The sequence below is a fragment of the Caretta caretta genome, chromosome 23 (assembly GCF_965140235.1).
Source record: "Caretta caretta isolate rCarCar2 chromosome 23, rCarCar1.hap1, whole genome shotgun sequence".
In the NCBI taxonomy this organism is placed as follows: domain Eukaryota; kingdom Metazoa; phylum Chordata; order Testudines; family Cheloniidae; genus Caretta; species Caretta caretta.
In genome coordinates this window covers 12,117,808-12,139,087 of record NC_134228.1, presented here as the reverse complement: position 1 = coordinate 12,139,087, position 21,280 = coordinate 12,117,808, and the positions used below count along the sequence as shown (strand labels likewise).

General features: G+C 43.7%; 1 protein-coding gene across 3 annotated transcripts in view; it reads left to right on the top strand.

Annotated features, from left to right (window-relative positions):
* The first annotated feature begins 469 nt into the window (after positions 1-469).
* The window catches only part of NTN5 (netrin 5), a 35,821-nt gene continuing 15,010 nt past the window's right edge, over positions 470-21,280 (top strand). For all 3 annotated transcript variants that reach the window (XM_075122521.1, XM_048832587.2, XM_075122520.1), the window contains exon 1: positions 470-562. The gene's annotated coding sequence lies outside the window, so the exon portion shown is untranslated. The remainder of the gene's footprint in view (positions 563-21,280) is intronic.

Sequence of the window (21,280 nt, the reverse complement as noted above, 5' to 3'; positions counted from 1 at the left end):
CCCCCATGAACCAGCCAGTCTCTGCCCTGGGGGCAGATGGGAGCCAGCACCCCCTTGAGGGGAAAGGCCCCATGCCCCATTCCCCGCCCCCCTGAGCCAGCCAGTCCCTTCCCTGGGGCTGGATGGGAGCCAGCGCCCCCTTGAGGGGAAAGGCCCCGTGCCCCATTCCCCACCCCCCTGAGCCAGCCAGTCCCTTCCCTGGGGCTGGATGGGAGCCAGCGCCCCCTTGAGGGGAAAGGCCCCGTGCCCCATTCCCCACCCCCCTGAGCCAGCCAGTCCCTGCCCTGGGGCCGGATGGGAGCCAGCGCCCCCTAGAGGGGAAGGTTTGAACCCAGCCACGACCCAAGCGCTGGTCTGGGTCCCTCCATCCAGTGGTTCTCCACCAGGGATACGTGTATCCCCAGGGATACGCCGAGGTCTCCCAGGGGGTCTATCAACTCATCCAGATATTTGCCTGGTTTTACAGCAGGCGACAGAAAACGCGCCTGCGAAGTCAGGACAAGGGAACATTTCATCCAGACGGTGACGGGTTCGGACGGCTCTGTGTACGATCCCCTGGGAGGTAAGGACAGGATTTCTATCCCGGTTGGTTCACCTGATATGGGGACAAGGCGAGGGGAAGCAGGTTTTCAGTAACACTGTGTCTGGGGCACTGTCGTATTTGGTGGGTTGATTTTGGAAGCAGGTCGTTTTTCAGGGAGGTGAAACTCGGGGGAACGCAAGACGCGTTGGCCTCCTGCAAGGGGTACAATCGTCTGGGAAGGCTGAGAGCCAGCACCTTCCTCTCTGCTGATTCCTTCCTTCGCTCCCTCTCCCCGTCCCGCCCCCGCCTCTCCTTTTCCCAGCCCCACACGCCTCTCCCCACAGCCGGCCCCTCTGGAGCTCCAAGCCCTCAGCAGCTGGGACAGGCTGGAGGGCTCAGTGGGGAACGCCAGGTGACCCCAGCCCTTGCCCTATGAGGGCAGCACCCAGCTCGGTGTTCCTGTCCCTCCTTGGAGAATCCGGGGTGTCTGGCTCGTCTTTCGGGGGGCGACCGTCTCCCCTGCGGCACGGTGAGTCCAAACGAGACCAGGGTCCGCCCCAGCTGTATCGGTTTCTCAACCCCCCCCCATGCACCCCAAATCGGAGTGGGATCTAAGAGGTGCCCATGTGGGTCCATAGTGAGACATGTGTGAATCTGAGTCCCTGATGGGCGTCCTGGGCGTCCCTCCCCGAGGAGAGAACCTAACTCCTAGCTCCCAGCCCCACTTCTCTAACCACTAGACGCCATTCCCCTCCTATAGTCAGAGAGAGAATCCAGGAGTCCTGGCTCCCAGACCCCCCCCCCGCAACCACTAGCCCCCACTTCCCTCCCAGAGCCAGGGCTAGGACTTCTGGGTCCCATAAATGGGGTGCGGAGGGGTCAGATCCAGAAGCCCCAACACACAGTTCGGGGCTGGCCACTCCGGGTGAGTTGGGCATCAACTCCGGGTGGGTGCAGAGCGCAGGATGAAGGAGAAATGGAAGGTGAGTTTCTCTGGGAAATGTGCGTGTGAATGAGAGAAAGAACGAATGAAGAAATGAGGAAAGACATGAAACTATGAAAAGAAAGAAAGAAGGCTGTAAAAGGAGAAAAGAAAGAATGAAAAACAGGAAAGAGAATGAATCAATTAATTAGCGAAAAGTGAATGAAGAATGAACAAGTGAAAAGACGATTGAAACCGAGAAGAAAGATTGAGAGGGAGATTGAAATGAAAAATAGCTAAGAATGAATGACTGAAAAAGCGAAAATGGGTTGAAAAGTGCAAATGAATCAAAAAATCAAAAAGAATGAAAATAGCAAATGAAAAAATAAATTAGCGAATGGATGGAGAGAAAGAAGGTGTTAGGAAGGCAAAGAGTGGGGAAAAGAACAGGAAGAATAGAAAAGAATTAATGAAAAAAATGGATTAGTGAAAAAAGAGAATGAATCAAAACTAGAAAAGAAAGAATGAATGAAAGAAAAAAGAATGAATGAAAAATTGAAAAGAAATATTGTCTGAATAAGAAAAAGAAAAAGGAGGAAATTTACTAGACAACAGAGAATGAATAAAAAAAGAAAGGGAAACATAGAAAAGACTGGAAAAGAAAAATGAATGAAAAAGAAAGAATTGAAAATAGAAAAGAAAGAAAGAAAGAAAGAAAGAAGAAAGAAAGAAAGAGCAAATGGATGAAAGAAAAAAGAACTAATGAAAAATAGCAAAGATAAAGAATGAAAAAGAAAAATGAAAATCTTAACTAGAGAATGAATGATAAAGAGAATGAAAAACAGAAAAGAAGGACTGAAAGAAAGAGAGAATGAATGGAAATTTGAAAAGAAATGGTGGATGAATGGATGAAAAAAGAAAAATGAAGAAATGAATGAGAAATTAGAAAATGAAAAAGAAAAATTGAAAATAGGAAAGAAAGAATGAAAGCAAAAGAGAGTGAATGAAACAGAACTGAAAAGAAATATCGAATGAATGAATGAAACAGACACTAACTGGAGATTAATGCAAATCAGAAAAGAATGAATGGAAAAGAGAAAGAGAACAAATGACCCAAGGAAGATGGAATGGAAAATTGAAAAGAGAGGATGAAAAGGGACAATGAATGAATGAACGAGAGACGAGAGGGAACGAAAGAATGAAAAAGGAAAGAACTAATGCAGTAAACAGAAAAGGGGGGAAGAGAGAGGATGAAAAATAGAACATTTTGAATGAGAAAGAAGAAGAGAATGAGTGGGAAATGGAAACGAAAGAAAGAAAGAAAGAAAGAAAGAAAGAAAGAAAGAAAGAAAGAAAGAAAGGTGTTCCTGTGCTGGGGGGGGGGGGGTATTACAGTATAAGCCTCCCCTACACACACACGTGGTGTCTCTGCCAGCTGCCGGGGCCGGGTGGGGGGGGGACCATTAGCTCATATTTAGCACTAGAGGGTTGCAAGTTTTGTTGCTTGTCGGCTCAGCTCACTGCATCCCCCCAAACTCTGTGCAGCCCCTGGGGGCCACCCTCCTGGCCCCCCCATTTGAGGGACTTCCCTGCACCCCCTATCTGCTCCCGCTCATGCCAGGGGCTCTGTGTCCCCTCCCTCCATGCCGGGGCTCTGGGTGCCCATCCCTTGCGCCAGGTCTCCCCATTCTCCTCCCTGTGCCTGGGGCTCAGTGTGTACCCATCCTTTGGTATCAGCTGCATTAGGCTGAGGGATTAGCTCCATCCAGGCATCAGGCTCAGGATGTTAGTACCAGTGCTGGGGCATTAACTGCAACATACTTGGGATTTTACCGTCAATACTGGGGCATTAGCTCTAGGAGGTTCAGGGTGTTAGTATCGATACTGGGGTATTAGCTGGACCAGGCTCAGGGTGCCAGTATCAATGCTGGGGTATTAGCTGGAGCAGGCCCGGGGTGTTAGTATCAATACTAGGGTATTAGCTGCAACAGGCTAGGGGTGTTAGTATCAATACTGGGGTATTAGCTGCAACAGGCCCGGGGTGTTTGTATCAATACTGGGGTATTAGCTGCAACAGGCTAGGGGTATTAGTATCAATACTGGGGTATTAGCTGCAACAGGCCCGGGGTGTTAGTATCAATACTGAGGTATTAGCTGCAACAGGCTAGGGGTGTTTGTATCAATACTGGGGTATTAGCTGCAACAGGCTAGGGGTATTAGTATCAATACTGAGGTATTAGCTGCAACAGGCTAGGGGTATTGGTATCAATACTGGGGTATTAGCTGCAACAGGCCCGGGGTATTAGTATCAATACTAGGGTATTAGCTGCAACAGGCTAGGGGTGTTAGTATCAATACTGGGGTATTAGCTGCAACAGGCCCGGGGTGTTAGTATCAATACTGGGGTATTAGCTGCAACAGGCTAGGGGTGTTTGTATCAATACTGGGGTATTAGCTGCAACAGGCTAGGGGTATTGGTATCAATACTGGGGTATTAGCTGCAACAGGCTAGGGGTGTTTGTATCAATACTGGGGTATTGGCTGCAACAGGCTAGGGGTGTTAGTATCAATACTGGGGTATTAGCTGCAACAGGCTAGGGGTATTGGTATCAATACTGGGGTATTAGCTGCAACAGGCTAGGGGTATTAGTATCAATACTAGGGTAGTAGCTGCAACAGGCTAGGGGTGTTAGTATCAATACTGGGGTATTAGCTGCAACAGGCTAGGGGTGTTAGTATCAATACTGGGGTATTAGCTGCAACAGGCTAGGGGTATTGGTATCAATACTGGGGTATTAGCTGCAACAGGCTAGGGGTATTAGTATCAATACTAGGGTAGTAGCTGCAACAGGCTAGGGGTGTTAGTATCAATACTAGGGTATTAGCTAGGGCGGGCCCAGGGTGGGTTGGGGTGTGTGGGACCCGGAGACGTGTGGGTAGGGGCGGGGTAGGAAGGGAGAAGATATTCACGGCTGGAGGAAATGAGACGAGTGGGAGCCGTGGGCAGCTGTGCTCCGAGCAGGGCCGAAGGTGAGAAATCAAAGGGCTGTGAATGTTTTTCGCTAATGCTGTAGGAAGGGGTTAAAAAGTATGTGATCCTTTGGTCTAACTCCTAGACCCCGCTCCCCTTCTAAAGCCAGGGATAGAACCCAGGTGTCCTGGCTCCCAGTCCCCTCTGCTGTAACCACTACCCCCACTCCCCTCCCAGAACTGGGGATAGAACCCAGGAGTCCTGGCTGCCCCCCACCCTCCCTGCTCTAACCAAAGGGAGTGGGGTCTAGTGGTTAGAGTGGGGGATGGCTGGGAGCCAGGACTCCTGGGTTCTATCCCCAGTTGTGGGAGGGGAGTGGGAGCTAATGGTTACTGCAGGGGGGAGTGGGAGCCAGGACGCCTGGGTTCTCTCCGTGGCTCTGGGAGGGGACTGGGGTCTAGTGGTGAGAGTAGGGGCGGGCTCTTTAGAAAACAACATCCAATTTCACAGTTCACCCGGCCGTTTCCCCTTCTCCCGTCGGAGGTTGAACAAATCGGAGCCGCGCAGAGGTAATAAAGCTTTGATTTCAGCTGGGCCGTCAGCTCGCGTGGAAGCCGAGACCCCAGGGCTTGTAAACTGGGCAAAGAGGCGGGATGGTGGGGTCTTGTAAACCTAGGATCTAACTGAAAGCAAACAAACCCCGGGTGATCCGAGGGCTGCGAAATCTGGGCCCTGGGGGAACAGGCCCCAGGCGCTGGCCAGTTGGGGAGCACATGGAGAGGGGAGACGCTGGCGTGGATGAGTTTGGGGGGCAGGAGGGGGGCGTGCTGGTACTTTTCGGGGCTGGAGTGAAGCAGGAAGAGAGGCGGGAGGCAGCGGTGCTGGGGGGCCCCTGGCTTGCTGTGGTTTCCATCCTATCCAGGGTTTGCAGTTTGGTTCGATGGCTCTCAGCACCCCGGTGGGGGAAAGGATGGAGGCTTGCGGTGAGCGGGCAGCTGGGGACAGCGTAGCATGACCGACCGCGGGCCGAGCTAGGTGCACTGTGGACAGAATCCGGGTTTAAGAGCCTTTGCCGGGGGGGAAGCCAATGGCCTGGAACGGCTCGTAAGAGCGACCCAGGAGCGTGGCGAAAGGAGAATAAATCAGCAGGGTCTAGAGGTGGGAATATTAACAAACAGTAACACAGAAAGTAGCCGAGATTCGTTAATAATGATACTAAATAGCAATTTAACATTCTTAATAGCAGAAAGCTTAACAGCCTGGAATGAGCGTGAACATAATTAATCCTGTTAAAAAACTCTATACGGGCTAACAAGAGTGACCATCCTCCGAGCCGAGTTTTACTAACACCTGAGAAATGTATATTAATAATGACAAAGGCCGATAATGTGTCATAATAACAGTATAAGAAAACCTAAGTTAATATGAATAATATTAAATAACCTAGAATTGTTCAGAATAGTGATTATTATTATTAGACTAATAGTAATAACTGATACACATTAGAGAACACATAATATGAATAATAAATAGCCTAAAATTGTTACTAAGAATTATTATCATTAGTATTAAACTGGAATTCATAATAATAATTAATCAATAGTCTTGAATTGTTAATAGGAATTATTACGGTTACACTAGCATTCAGAACAAGTAATTAATTAATTAATAGCCCAGAATTGTTCAGAAGAATCATTATTGCTAGGCTAGAATTCATAATAATTGAGCAATAGTTTAGGTTTGTTAATAAGAATTATTATAAGGCTAGAATTAATAATAAATTCATTCATAGTTTAGAATCATCGATAATCAGATTGATGATGATCAGTCTAGAATTATTATTTCTACTTTTATTTAATGAATATCACAGCAATGCTAATGTTAATAATAAATTAGCTAGAATTATTAACAGTATTATTTATTAATAAACTACAATGATTAAGTACTTATTGTTATTTAGTGATATATTATTATTACATTATTATTGTACTAATCTAAAATTAGTAGTAAGTACATATTCTTTAATACTAATGTAGAATGATTATTAATAAGTAATTGACAGCATGTACTTGTTAATAACAAATAATTGCCCATGATGGTTAATACATAATTAATAGAGTAAAATATAATACATTTATAAATATTTGTTAACAGCATAGAACTATTATTAATAATAAAAAATAGGTTAGAATCGTTCGTAATAATCAACTATCACTTTAGATATTTAATAATAATAATAATAATAATTATAGAAGAAGAAATGCCTGTGAGGGTTGTTAAAAATTTGAAATAAACAGTAATGTGAGGTTGGAACAGAACCAATAATTAATAATCCATTTGACTAGGAATAACAAGAATTTATTGTACTTTAAGATTTTTATTAATAAATTATATTTTAGAATGTTTAATAAGCTTAATAAAAGAGTAGCCTAAGCTAACTGGTAGTAGAGATAATGAATTATAATAAATAATTAGCTTATGATGTTTAGTAGTAACATCAATGCATAATAAGTGATTATAAAAATATTAGGAATAATAAATAATTAGCCTATGATTTTTAGTAATAATACTAATAATTAATCAGTCTAGAGGGTTGGAAACAAATAGTGGTGTATGATTGTTTATAAGAATAAACAGCTTTTGATGGTAGGTAAAAATATTAATGCATAAAAACTGAACATAAGTAAGAAACTATAGCTTATATTTATTAATAAAGAGCTAATAATTAATAATTAGTAATAGGCACTGGTAGGTCATAGAATATTCAACTGTAATGATTTAAGATTGTTAGTGATATAAATTATATCTTAGAGTTGTTACTAAGAATATATTAAAATTAGTTAATAATTATAAGTGATAATAAATTACCTCTGATAGTTCATAAATCAAACATTTAATATATAATAATTTACATTTCTTAATAATAAAAGTAATACATTATCGCTTATAGTTGATAGTAATACAGTAATAATTATTTATAATAAATAGCCTCTGATAGTTCGTAAATATTATAATAATTTAAGCTAGCTAGTAATATTAATAAATTATAGTGTATACTTGTTGATAAATTAATAATTAATGTATAATAGTAATTAGCAAGTAGTTACTGATAGTTCATAAAATATTACTCTATAATGTAAGATTATTAATACTATTAATTAATTATCTTTTAGCATTGTTAATATTAATTAATAAATAACCCCGGTAGTTCATAAAATAATAATCTACAATAATGTGACTGTTAGTAATAATATTAACAAACTATAGGTTAGAGTTGTTAATAATAAAAAATAGTTCTAATAATTAATAAATGTCCTCTATGATATCATTAAATATTAATCTACAATAACTAAATATTGTTAGTGATAATGTTAATAAATTATAGCTTAAAATTGTTAATAGTAACATTAATAGTTAGTTAATAATTAATTAGTTAATGAGTATTTATACATTGATGATCATATTACTTACGATTGCCCGTGCTAACACTCAAGCAATAGCTTATTTTGTTTAGCCAGATGACTACAAATTGCTTGGAATTGCTAACTGCAGTAATTACACATCCTGGCCTGTAGGGGCTAGAAATAATTTCCTTGTTTCGTAGGCCCAGAACCTCACAACTGTGGGGGGGCCTAACAGCCATGGGCCCTGTCAACTCCAATGGGGCGACAACCAATTTACCCCAGCTGGGGATCTCCCCCCCACCCCATCCCATGTGTCCAGTCCTATGGGAATTAGGCACCTAAACCCATTTGACTATCTGGGCTATAGAGTGTCTACTCTGCCCTGTTCAGCAGAGAATTTCCCCCAAATGCCCCACAACCCAGGGTGGGGGCAGAAACATTGGGCCGCGGGCACGAAGCAAGAGAGACGGTCACCGCGCTAAAAGAACAGGGAGAGATTGCTTGTAGAACCAGTGCTGGCTACCCACTGAAAACGGGGCTCATGAATGTCTCGTGTCATTATATTATGTTGACATTGTCATCGGTGTTACAGGCAATACATCATGACACGATTCCTCGCTGTTGTTATTTTCTGTTCTTACGTGGCATCTCCCTTACTGGAGGTTTGCAGCCACAGCGGGGTCTGTTCTGTGCCATCCTCTGCTCATCTCTTTGGGGATGACAGGTGCTTGGAGCCACCACGTCATGAATCCAACGTCTTCTTTTTCTGCTTCGTGTTCTTCTGCCATCAATTCCCGGGGCCTGTAAACATGCCGTGCCCGCCGAACCTCTTAAACTGGGCCCGGCGAAGCAAATCTTTCTTTCGCTAAGATTCTTTCTGCTAGCGTTTGCCGAGTCCCGGTCTTGTTCGTCGGTTACGCCGTCTGCCCTAATATTTGCAGAATTCGCCAATAGCACTAGACGTCGTCTGGTTGTGATTGCTTTGGGGTCATTTATTTGAATGTCCCCATGTCGCAGCCGGGATTTCAGTTAGACCAGATTTCAAAGGCAGGTTATTTTTATATTCAGTGTTTCAAATGAGCAGCAATTATTTTATATAATGTATCATTTAATTTAAATTGATAATATAGACAATACACAATTCCTTATCATTCTTCATGATTCTTTTATTATTTTATATTACTGATAACTACTTTATATAATTTATTATTTAACGTATTTGTATTATTAAACTATTATTGGTCATACAAATGATACGTAATTGCTAATGATGCATTTTTATTTATGGTATCAATACTTAATATTATTTTATGTACTTTATTATTCATTTGCATTATTATTGAATTAAAATAGATGGTGGCAGGTGCTGTGCATAATTGTTTTTAAATATCCTAAAATCAAACTCTACTGAGTTCTCCAGAAATATTTTTCTCACTTTGTTTCTGTGCGACGGGGCCCCGATCTCGGTGACTCTGTGTCTGGGCAGCGCCTGGCATGACAGGGCCCCGATCTCGGTGACTTTGTGTCTGGGCAGCGCCCGGTGCGACTGGGCCCCGATCTCGGTGACTCTGTGTCTGGGCAGCGCCCGGTGCGACTGGGCCCCGATCTCGGTGACTCTGTGTCTGGGCAGCGCCCGGTGCGACTGGACCCCGATCTCGGTGACTCTGTGTCTGGGCAGCGCCTGGCATGACAGGGCCCCGATCTCGGTGACTCTGTGTCTGGGCAGTGCCTGGTGCGACGGGGCCCCGATCTCGGTGACTGTGTCTGGGCAGCGCCTGGTGCGACGGGGCCCCGATCTCGGTGACTGTGTCTGGGCAGCGCCCGGCCCAACGGGGCCCCGATCTCGGTGACTCTGTGTCTGGGCAGCGCCCGGTGCGACGGGGCCCCGATCTCGGTGACTGTGTCTGGGCAGCGCCCGGTGTGACGGGGCCTCAAATCCGATCTCAGTGAGTCTTCATTCTATGTGCTAATCTGGAGCAGGCACTAATAATCATCAGAGCGCGGCCACTAGCGAGTTACCACGGTACGATCCCCAGAGAGTTCAGGGTAGCGCAGAACAATGTTTATCTTTCCCTCAGCAGGGATAAAATTATCGCTGGAGAGCTGGGAAATGTGACCCCACTAACTTGTGGAGCAGGGAAAGACCAGTCAGTGCTTTGAAGATTTAAAGCGTTAGGAGACCAGACGCGCAGCTAGTGTCTCTCGGCCGGAGCTCCATTGGGGTCACTGGGGCTGATTTACCCCACCTCAGGGTCTGTGATAAAGCTGTTCTTTAGGGAACAACTGGGGCACGGTCCCTGTTCTCTGCTGAATGTCTCTGGTCCTCACAGCGGTACCAGGGCTCAGCCAGGTTGGAGTGGGCAGCGGGGCACAGAAGAAATCCAGGATCCGCGACCCCAGCTTTCTCCCCCACTTGAAGTCCGCCCCTCAGGAGCTGAGTAATGAACTATTGGACTTAATGTATCAGTCAGTGCGGTCATTTGTTACCTAGCAGCGGTTTCATTTTTCCTCTTATGTATTTACCTGACTTAGTTAGTCAATCTATCTATCTATCCTTGTCCACCCCCCATCTATCTATCTGTCTCCATCCACCCCCTCTATCTATCTATCTATCCTCATCCACCCCCTCTATCTATCTATCTATCTATCTATTCCCATTCAGGGAGAAGGGGGGGGGCAAGTGGGAGGCAGGGGGGAGGCACAGTTTTGGTGCCATGGAAACAATTTGTGCATTTGTGTCAATTTCATTCAATTCTTCCGGTCCAAGAAAAAAATGAAAAAAAAAATCCTCCCCCCAAAATGTTTCGTTTAGACATGTTCTAACCAAATCATTTTGCTTTTTCAATTGAAAGCGTCTCGTCCGTCAGAAATCGCCTTGTGTTTTTAAAAATGCTCAGCTTTGAAGGGAGACGTTTCCTTCAACCTGAATCACAAACAATTCCAACTTTTGGGTGCAATGAAAAATGTCACCAAAAAAAAAATTTTTTTTAACTAAAAATGCATCCGCCCGCCCCCCCCCCCCCCGCCCCGATTTATCAGAAGAACCAGAAAGTCTCTTTGTCACCCAGCTCATGACAGGAACAAATTCAAAAGGTCCTATCTCAGTTACTCTCAACCAGGAGTACGAATACCCCTGGGGGTACCCAGAGGTCTTCCAGGGGGTCCATGAACTCATCCAGATATTTGCCTAGTTTTACAACAGGTGACATAAAAAGCACTAGCGAAGTCAGGACAAACCAAAATTTCCTACAGACAATGACTTCTTTATACAGCTCTAGGTACTCTCCACGGATATGTAAGTACAATATTTAAATTCCTGTCCAGTAAGTACAATATTTATAACAATATGGTAAAAACGAGAAAGTCAGCTGGTTTCCAGGAATCGGTGTGGCTGGGACGCTTTTGTATTCTTAGTTCTGATTTTGGAAGCAAGTCGTTTCTGAGTGAAGTGAAACTTTGGGGGCACGCAGGACAAATCAGGCTCCTGAAAGTCCCATCGTCTGGAAAGGCTGCGAGCCTCTGGCCGAGCTCATGGGATTTTCTGTAGGCAAGGGTGTGATCTTCTGCAAAGTTGAATCTTAACGAAGAGAAGGCTAAGATGTGACTTGATCCTAGTCTAGAAGTACCAATGTGGGGAACAAAGATTGGATAACGGGCTTGTCGATCAAGCAAAGGTCTAATGTGGCTGGAAGCGGAAGCTGGACAAATTCCGACTGGAAATAAGGTGGAACAAGGAGGGTGATTAGCCATTGCAATTGGAACAATTCCCCCTGGGTCGTAGTGGATTCTCCGTCACCGACAATTTTTCAGTCAAGACGGGATGTTTTTCTAAATGCTCCTCTCTAGGGGATGTTCTCGGCCCTGCGTTATCCAGGAGGTCAGAGCTCATCACAGTGGTCCCTTGGAGTCTATGAAGTTTTTTTGGTCGGAGGGCATTGGGGGACTGTTTTTAAAATGATTTATGTTCCCCGTCACTCTGCCCTACAGGGGTGCCTCAGAACATCTGGCTCGGGGCGAGGGGGAATATTTCGGTGTTGATGCGTGAAATGGAAAGGCACCAGGGGAGCTGATGTGAAATTTGCTCCTTCCTCTGGACTCATCTTTCTTTCTAGGCACCAGGCCATTCGTTAGCAATGCACTTGCCGATTCCTTCTAGGCCCAGGATCGAAGTAGAGGCGGGTTGAGCGGTTAGGATTCTGCTCTCACTAACTACGGGATTTCTGGCAGTGTAAATGAGAACAGAATTGGGCCCAAAAGAAACCAGTTGCAAAGGTCCTCGGCTGGTGGAAACATATCATTTCATGCCTGGAGAAAGTTAATCTGGAATGGGGGAAATGGGCCAATTCTTTAGCTGACAATTCTTTAGCTTTTTTTTCCCTCCTGAAAGTCAGCGGATCTACGTCGATTTAGTCACGGCTGATGATTTGGCCCGGTCTTGGTCACCGAGAGGAGAAATAGATTTAACTCAGCCATCTGTTGTGATTCTCGTGTGTTAATTGTAACATCGGCAGGTACAGCAGAGGGGGCGGGAGGGGATTTTGTCTCTGTGAAATACAAGAGGCCTGTTGCTTTAAAAAAAACCAAAAGATGGCAAACTTAAAAAAAGGCATCATCCCATTTTGTGGCTCAATGAACATGATTTATGGGGGCGATTTTCAGAAGTGGAGATTGAGTGTCTAGCTGCTGGTCGCACCTGCGATAACCCTCTTCTTTGGCCTCTGCTGTTCGGAGCCGTTTGATCGACACAGCTGAAGATCCGATTCTTTTTAAACGACTTTAGCTGCAACAATCATTCTTCACTCCGTTGCACGGCAGTCTGATTGCCAGGGCTGGTGGGGAACAGGACTTTCTGTTATGTCGGAAATTCTGACATCTGGGGGAGGGCGGGGGAGCCTGTTCAGAGTCTGAACCAAAAGCTGAAATTTCCCACAAAACACAAATTCTGAAAAATGTCAATTCCAGGCCCAGCCGAATGATTTGTTTTGAAAATATTGAAACTTTTGATTTTTGATAAGGTTAAAACATTCCATATTGACTGGATTGTTTTGATTCATTTTGTTTGGACTTTAGTATTTATATTCAGTCTTAAATATATATTCTGGAGATTACATCTTAAATATATACATATTCTATATATTACTTTAGATCTTATATATATATATAACATTTTAGAGCTTAAAATAGCTATAATTTTAGAGTTTTACTATATTTATTTTTATATATAATCAGATCTTAAATATGTATATACTATACATTAGAGCTTAAATTTATATATAATATATCTTATATATGTTCTATAGATTATATTTAATATTATATGTTAAATATGTTACATTAAATATATAAAATATAATATTAAAATAAAGAGAAGACTGAGAGGGGACATGATCACAACGTGCAAGTACATGAAAGGGAGAGGGAGAGAAATTGTTCTCGTTAACCTCTGAGGACAGGACCAGAAGCAATGGGCTTAAATTGCAGCAAGGGTGGTTTAGGTTGGACATTAGGGAAAATTTCCTGTCAGGGTGGTTAAACACTGGAATAAATTGCCCAGGGAAGTTGTGGAATCTCCATCACTGAAGATGAGAGCAGGTTGGACAAACACCTGTCAGGGATGGTCTAGTTAATATTTAGTCCTGCCATGAGTGCAAAGGACTGGACTAGATGACCTCTCGAGGTCCCCTCCAGTCCTATGATTGTATGATTCTATGAATAATACAAACAGTATTATATAAACATAATAATAATATAATATAAAAGCTAAAACAAAATGCACCAAAATAATAAACTCAGAACATTTCAACTTTGTCAGAGCATAATGAGAAAGTTGAAACAATTCACTTGGGCATCTCCCTGTCTAAAATTTCCTTGAAATTGACACATCCCCCCACAATAATTTTGATTTCCACAACATTGGAATTTCCAATAGAAAACAGATCTGGTGGAAAATATTTTTGACCCTTTCTAACAGCAAGTTTGTGTTGTTCCAGTAACACAAGTGAAGACTCACGCGTGTGTTTCATTTCTTAAAGGATCCATTCTTTAATTTAATTCTATCATGTAAACAAATGAAGAGATGGAAGTGGCGCTCCTCAGGAAATCCATCCTTTCGTCATGGGGAAGCACTGACGGTTGGAGGAGGGGGCGTTATATTTTTCCTACGTAGCAAAGAGCTTGAATCTGCACTTTGAGGGCACTATTGAAGCTCATCTTTTACCCTGGAGCTGACTTGTGCTTGCGTTGTAGCAAAAATATATTTAATTCCTCCGCCTCACACAATTCCTGTCATTGTAAGTGAGACTTGCCATGAAAACAGGTGCAAAAAAAGGTCAAAACTAATGCCGTGATTGAGTGGCAGGTGTTTTTGTAAAATCCAAGATGCCTGTTGCTAAACAAACGATGGCAAATTTCAAAAATTCTCTTGCAGTTTGTGCGGTCTGGGTTGATGCCTTACCGCTGATGTTTTAGAAGGAGTTCACTGATTTGCCCTCATTCACCACAGCTGAGGGGCTGGTCCTGCAGACTAGAAAAAAACATACATTTAACTTTAAATTCTGAAATGGGACAGCAAGTCCCAAGAAAATTCAGAGAGAAGAATCTTTGCTGAGTGAATCCCTGACCCTAAAAACTGATCACAAATTTGGGCACAGTATTTCAAAGCACCTGTTTGTTTGGTTGGTTGGTTTTTTAGAAGCACGCGTTTGGGGATTTAGGTCTTTTTGAAACCCCCTACAAATAAAAACCTCGCCTTCCCGTTCTGAATCCCTGAATGTTATTCAGACTCTGATATTTTGGGATAGTTTTTAACAGAAGGCCATCCCGGTTTTCTTTCGCTTGAATTCTATATACAAGGCAGTGTCATGTTATTTGAAAAATATCTCACTGCCTACAGGAGGTTCTTCTTAACAGCCTTCAGTGATGGCAGATGGTGAAACAGAAGGAAAATCTGGTGTGGTGATGGGGGGAGGTGAAGGTTACGGGAGGAGTGGAAAATCGAATTTGGAAAGTTCCAATCATTAGGGAGGAATCAGAGGGAAAGAGAGGGGGTTTTTTGGGGGAGGGGTTACTTTTATTTTTTTGAGGAGGAGGGTTTTAAGAGAGAAGAAGACAAGATGAATGAAAAATGAGGGGGGAAATCCTAACTGAATGAAGAAAAGTTTAAATAAACTGAAAGAGGTCTTTTCAGGTTGTAAAAGAAACTTCACCAGGGCCTGGTTCTCAGCGAGTGGGAATCCAAGGAAGCGACGTTGGTTGATCCGGTGACACCTTCATCAGGTGGTGCAGTTCTGGTTGAGTCCCAGTGGATTTTTTAGAAAGATAGCAGGGCAATATTTTCAAAAGCACTTCAGTTCATTTGGAGCCTTCAATCCCGCCAAAAGTCAGAGGGACCAATTTTCAAAGGTGTTTAGGTGACTTTGGAAAACTTTAATCCCAACTTTGATTTTAAACTCCCCTCACGCGTGTTTTGACATGGTTGTTTCTAGTCTATGCTGGTGTTTGAGTGAGAAGAGTCAGATCTCCCCTCCCTCTGCATCTTTGACGCTCTCTGTTTGGCCCCTACCTCTCTGGACAGTGAAAATAATTGAGTCGGTTTCACCTGGGCATCTTGTCAATTTCACACACACACACATACACCCCCTTTGTTCTGGAAAGTTTCCCTCTGTGGGTTTTTCTAGGCTAGTTCTCCCCTGGCCTACAGCCCAAGAAGGTTTCTGATTTCAGGGAAATAATATGCCTTGGTTTATTAATCACTCTGATGGCTACGTGGCCGTGGATCCTGATGGGACTAACTCAGAGCTCAGCATGGGAGTTCGTGGGAGTGGGCCTCTGCCCTGGGCCTGATCAGATGTGCGTGTTTCTCGGCCTTCATCTGAAGCAGTGACGGGCTCAACCTGCAGCTCGCGAGCTGCCAGTGGCTCTTTAACATGTCTCCTGTGGCTCTCTGCAGCACATCGTATTAAAACACTGTCTGATTTCATTATTAACCAATCTAAGTTATTTACCCATCTGGATGCTTTTACTGTGTTCTTAACCAGTGAAGTTACCAACTTGCACTAAGTTATTAACTCATTTGCAGCGAGAATTATAGCTCTCGTTGTATAAACTTACATATTTCCTCATCAGACTGTTTAAATATGAATAGTACTGTAGTAAATGAAACAATGAGTTCACACTGCTATGGCTCTTTCAGGTAATGCTGATCACTGATTCAGCTCCTGAATCCCTGAGGTCTGAGTGTCACTGATAAGAACCATCAGCTCTGGCCATGGTCAGGGATGGGACACTGGGCTAGACAGGCCTCGTTTGTGATCCAGACTCAGTTCTGACTCGCGCTGCCTATTCCTAGGGTTCCCTTTTGACTCATCCTGGCGTAGACTGGCTGGGGATCGGGTCCCATTGAGTCCAGTGGAGCTATGGCTGATTGACGCTGGCTGGGAATCTCGCCCAGAAGTAGCTGGCTGCTGATCTAGCGGGTCACAGGGTCGGGCCCCTCGTCCCCACCTGCCTCCCGGCTGTAGAGCTGACAGCGCTGGCGAGGAGCGTGCAGATCGGAGACGTTAGCCACAGAGACAGGACGCTGAGCAGCTGATCTCAAGGGGAGTCCAGATTTTGCTGTATGTGTCTGTCTGTTTCCTCCTAGGCTTACCTCTTTGTCTGCACCCTGGGAGGGGCGGAATCTGATCACGAGCTGTGGTAATATCCGTCGGTTACTTAGCTGTGTTAGCGCAGGGTCCACAAGGCGTGGCCGAGATCGGGGAAGCCTGGGTCCCTGGGCACCTGGCACAAGCATCTCACAGGGCCGCGGCGCAGCATTTCTGCCCTCGCTTGGCCAGCGCTGGCTCTGAGCCACATGGTGTCCGGGGGGGGAAGTTTCAGGATAGGCAGGTGCTTCAGGTGTTTGGCTCAGGTGGGTGGGTTTCCTCTTTGTTTAAAAGAAAGAGCCCTCCAAAAAAGTTTTCTTTCGGGGGGGGGTTGTTTTGTTTTTGCTTGGGTGTTGTTGTTGGTGTGCTGGGTGGTTGTTGTGTGTAGGTTCGTGTGTGAGTGTGTTTTTGCTTGGATGTAGGGGTTTTTTTTTGGGAGGGGGGGTGTTGGTTTTAGCTGTCTGTTTGCTTTTTTTGTGAGGGGTGTTTGTCCTGTGTAGGTTTGTGTGTGCAGTATGTGTGGTGTTTTGTGTGTACTTTTTTTTGGGGGGGGGGTGTTGTTTTTTGCTGTCTAGTTGCTTAGGGAGGGTTGTCATGTGTAGGTTTGCAGGGGGCTGTATGGTTCTTTTTGCTTGTGTGTATTTTTTGGTGGGTGGGTGTGTCTGTGACTTGTTTTTTGCATCTGTGCGTGTGTGCTGATTTGCATCCTTCCGGAGTTGTGAGATACCACAACCTCACCAGTGTCTCTGGGCCCGTCCTTTTCTTCCACCTCTCGGGAAGGACGGTGCGGACTGGAAAGATTTATTGAGCAGCTAATCTAATGAGGGCAGCTCCCCTGCGCGGTTCATTAGTGCAGACAACACGCTGCTGGTCATTTATTGGCCAGTCGGCGAACATGGGGGTGCGGATTGAAATGGGGGGCCGGGGGTTGGAGAAAATGCCACCGCTGAACAGAAGAGCAAAAACCCCGGGAGTTCCTGATCTGGAGCCCTCAATGTTCCCTGGCCCCATTCCAGCACGCTGGATTCAGAGATTCAGACAAAAGTGTTTCAGTGGATAGTTTATAGAGCAGTATAAACAAGTCATTGTATGAAATGTTAGTTTGTACTCACTTTGCTGGTGCTTTTTCTGTCACCTGTTGCAAAACTAGGCAAATATCTGGATGAGTTGATGTTGATGTACCCCCTGGAAGACCTCCGCATGCCCCCAGGGATACATGTATCCCCGGTTGAGAACCACTGCTTCATCAGATCCCCCAACCATCTGTATAACCCAGATGATTCAGTGTCACCCACTTCCCCCCTGTGTCTCTCTCTCCCCCACAGTCCCTCGGCACCACGTTGCAATCTGTAACATTATTGTGAAGGGGTTATTAGGCACGCAGGAACAGCTTTTAAAGATTTGTAAGTAATGAAGAGCAAGGCTAGATTTTCCTAGCGATCCATAATGGCTTCTTTGCACAAAGGATTGCTAAGATGAATAGCGTTTAAAAGTTAGTTATGAGTAAAGATCAGGGCTAACTGCCTAATAAAAATAATCGCAGACATGATTACAGATCCTAATAGATTTCAGATATTAGTTATTAACAAACTGCAACGCTAGGTTTTAATAATGAGTCACAATTATTGCTCTACACAAATGATTGCAAATAGGAATAGAATGCACAGATTAGTTAGTAATAAAGATCAGGGATCAATTTGAATAATACTTAATAATTACACACATGATTACAAATCTGAATAGATTTTCAATAGTAGTAATTAATAGAAGGCAAGGATAGGTTCTGATAAGGATTAATAACGGCTGTCACACATGAACAATTGCTGGCCTCACGAATATCTTTTCAGTATTCACAGTAAAGAGCAATGATAGGTTCTAATAATAAATAATGGCTACTCATTACACACCAATTACTACTGTCAGTAAGAGAGTTTGAATATTAGTAAGGTAGCTTTTAATAATGATTTTGACATTGGTTATACACAATTATTAATAATATGAATTGCTTTTAAATATTACTAACAGAAGTTAGTGGTTACTAAAAGCAACACCAGGTTTTAATAGCAATTAATAATTACTGTCACTTGTACATACATTACTGTCAGTAATAGGTGTCACATTTAATAATGACTACTGAATGTGACATTGTTAATAATGTCCGTTTTATGGTGTTAATATTAATTTCCATTATTTTTTGTTTTGTCATTCATACTAATTAGTGCATATGTATTAACAATGGCTAATACCACCACTTTATTGATATTTGATTGATTATTTATTTGCTGTCATTCAGTTTATTAATTAATATTATTATAGTTAATTGTAGACAATCAGTAATTGTCTTCAATTATTTGTTAATATTCGTTATTCATCAAATATTGGTTACTTATAGCTCATTTATAGCATCACCATTTACCATGTGCTATTCATTATTTGTTAATATTTAGTAATAGGACTAATATAACTAAATGTAACTTATAATAAGTAAGTATTATTATATAATTAATTCCCAGTAACTGTGATAGGTTCTTTATTAATAACAATAATTGATTGTTTATTAAACATCCATATTTATTAACTGTTATTAATTGCAAATTATTTGTTATCAAGTAGTAATTGTCATGAAATATTCATTAGTCATGATAGATAATTGCTAGTAATTGATTGCTAATCATTAGACGTTAGTTGTCATTATTTATTAGTAAGTATTGTCATTAACTATTAGCAATTGTCTATTGCTAGTTAACTGTAAGTAATTATTAATTATTGCTAATTATTTGTTAGCAAGTATTGTCACATTCATTAGCAATTATGAATTATTACCAGTAATTATTACTGATTGTTTAATTTTTTGTTAGCAGTTAGTTCTAATTATTTATTAGAAAGTATTAATTGCCACTAATTAAATATTTGGCAATTGTCTATTGCTAATTATGTGTTAGTAATTATTATTGATTGCTAGTTATTGGTGATTATTAATTTTTTATTTGTTAGCAATTACTACTTGTCACTAGATATTAATTGCCAATTATACATAATTATTCAGTATTAATTAGCCACGTTAGTATATATCTCATTATGGATGGCCATGTGTTATCAACACTGATGCATAATTGTTAATAAATATGTGTTGACTAGAAATAGCACTCATGCTTTTAGCCATTAACAATTGATGCTAATAATCAATTCATTTTCAATAATCATTAATGATTAGATAGCCATTATTAACCACAGCCCTTTAGCCCCCAGGACTAATGAATGACTTTCTATCCTGACCCGCTTGTTGAATTCAGCGATTTCCCAACCAGGGCTAATGCTGGGCCCCAGATCCACCCTCCACCCCCCCCCAACAGCTCCCCAAAAAACTAATGCCGACAGCTTCCCCCACACCCCGATCTCCCCCAGCCCAGTATAAGCTGCTCGCTGCTGGTGGCCTCCTGCACTTCTCCACTGGCCTCCTCGTCTTTCCCTCCTTCCGTCGCTTTATTCTTCCCTCTTTTCTTCATTTCCTTCCATCTTTCTTTGATTCTTTTGGCTTTATGTCTTTTGTCATTCATTCCTCAGCTTTTTCCTCATCCATCCATCCATCCATCCATCCATCCATCCATCCATCCTTCCCTTCTTTGTGTCTCCTTCATTCTTCCTTCTCCCGTCAGTTCCCATTTGTTCACTCTCTCTTTAATTCTTTCCTTCCTTCCTTCTTTTCTTTGCTTCTTCTGTTCGTCCGTTCATTCTTTCCTATATGTTTCCCTCACTCTTTTTCCTTCATTCATTCTTTCCTTCAGTCGTCTGCCACACTTTCGGGTGCAGTTTCTTTCCTTCATCCATTGGTTCTGTCCTTTATTTCTTTCCTTCATTCTTGCGTTTATTCTTTCACTCACACTTTCCTACATCCAAATCTTTCTTTCTTTCTTTCTTTCTTTCTTTCTTTCTTTCTTTCTTTCTTTCTTTCTTTGAACCTGAAATCAAACACAGGCGAAAACCTGCAAAAGTTCCAGGACCGCTCCCACCAAGAGGGAGCTGAGAGACCTGTTAAACCCTTTGCTTAGCTCATCCCTCACCCGCTGGGTGCCTCTGTTGGCCACCTGTCACAGCCCATCCGATGCCTAGGTCCACTCGAATGACGGTGTCTAGGCAGCACCCGGCACGACAAGCGCTGATCTTAGCAACTCTGTCTGGGCAGCGTCTGGCGGAACTCAGCCCCGATCTCGGCGATTTTGTGTCTGGGAAGCACCCAGCCCGATGGGGCCCCGATCTCGGTGACTGTGTCTGGGAAGCACCCAGCCCGACGGGGCCCCGATCTCGGTGACTCTGTGTCTGGGCAGCGCCCGGCCCAACGGGGCCCCGATCTCAGTGACTCTGTGTCTGTGCAGCGCCCGGCCCAACGGGGCCCCGATCTCGGTGACTCTGTGTCTGGGCAGTGCCCAGTGCGACAGGGCCCCGATCTCAGTGTGTCTGTGTCTGGGCAGCGCCCGGCCTGACGGGGCCCCGATCTCGGTGACTCTGTGTCTGGGCAGCGCCCGGCCCAACGGGGCCCCGATCTCAGTGTGTCTGTGTCTGGGCAGCGCCCGGCCTGACGGGGCCCCGATCTCGGTGACTGTGTCTGGGCAGCTCATAATAATCGTTATCAGTGTGCAGCCAGCATGTCCCAAACTGAGAAACGATTGGGTGATGTTTGCGTTCAGAGTGGTCACTGGGATTTTAGGAGGAAGGTTCAGGGACATGAGGGTGAGTTTAGGGGGAAGGTTCGGGGGGAGGCTGAGAGCGAGTTTCAGTGGGCCAGGGGAGATAGGGTGCTTAGAAAGGGTCCCATCCTTC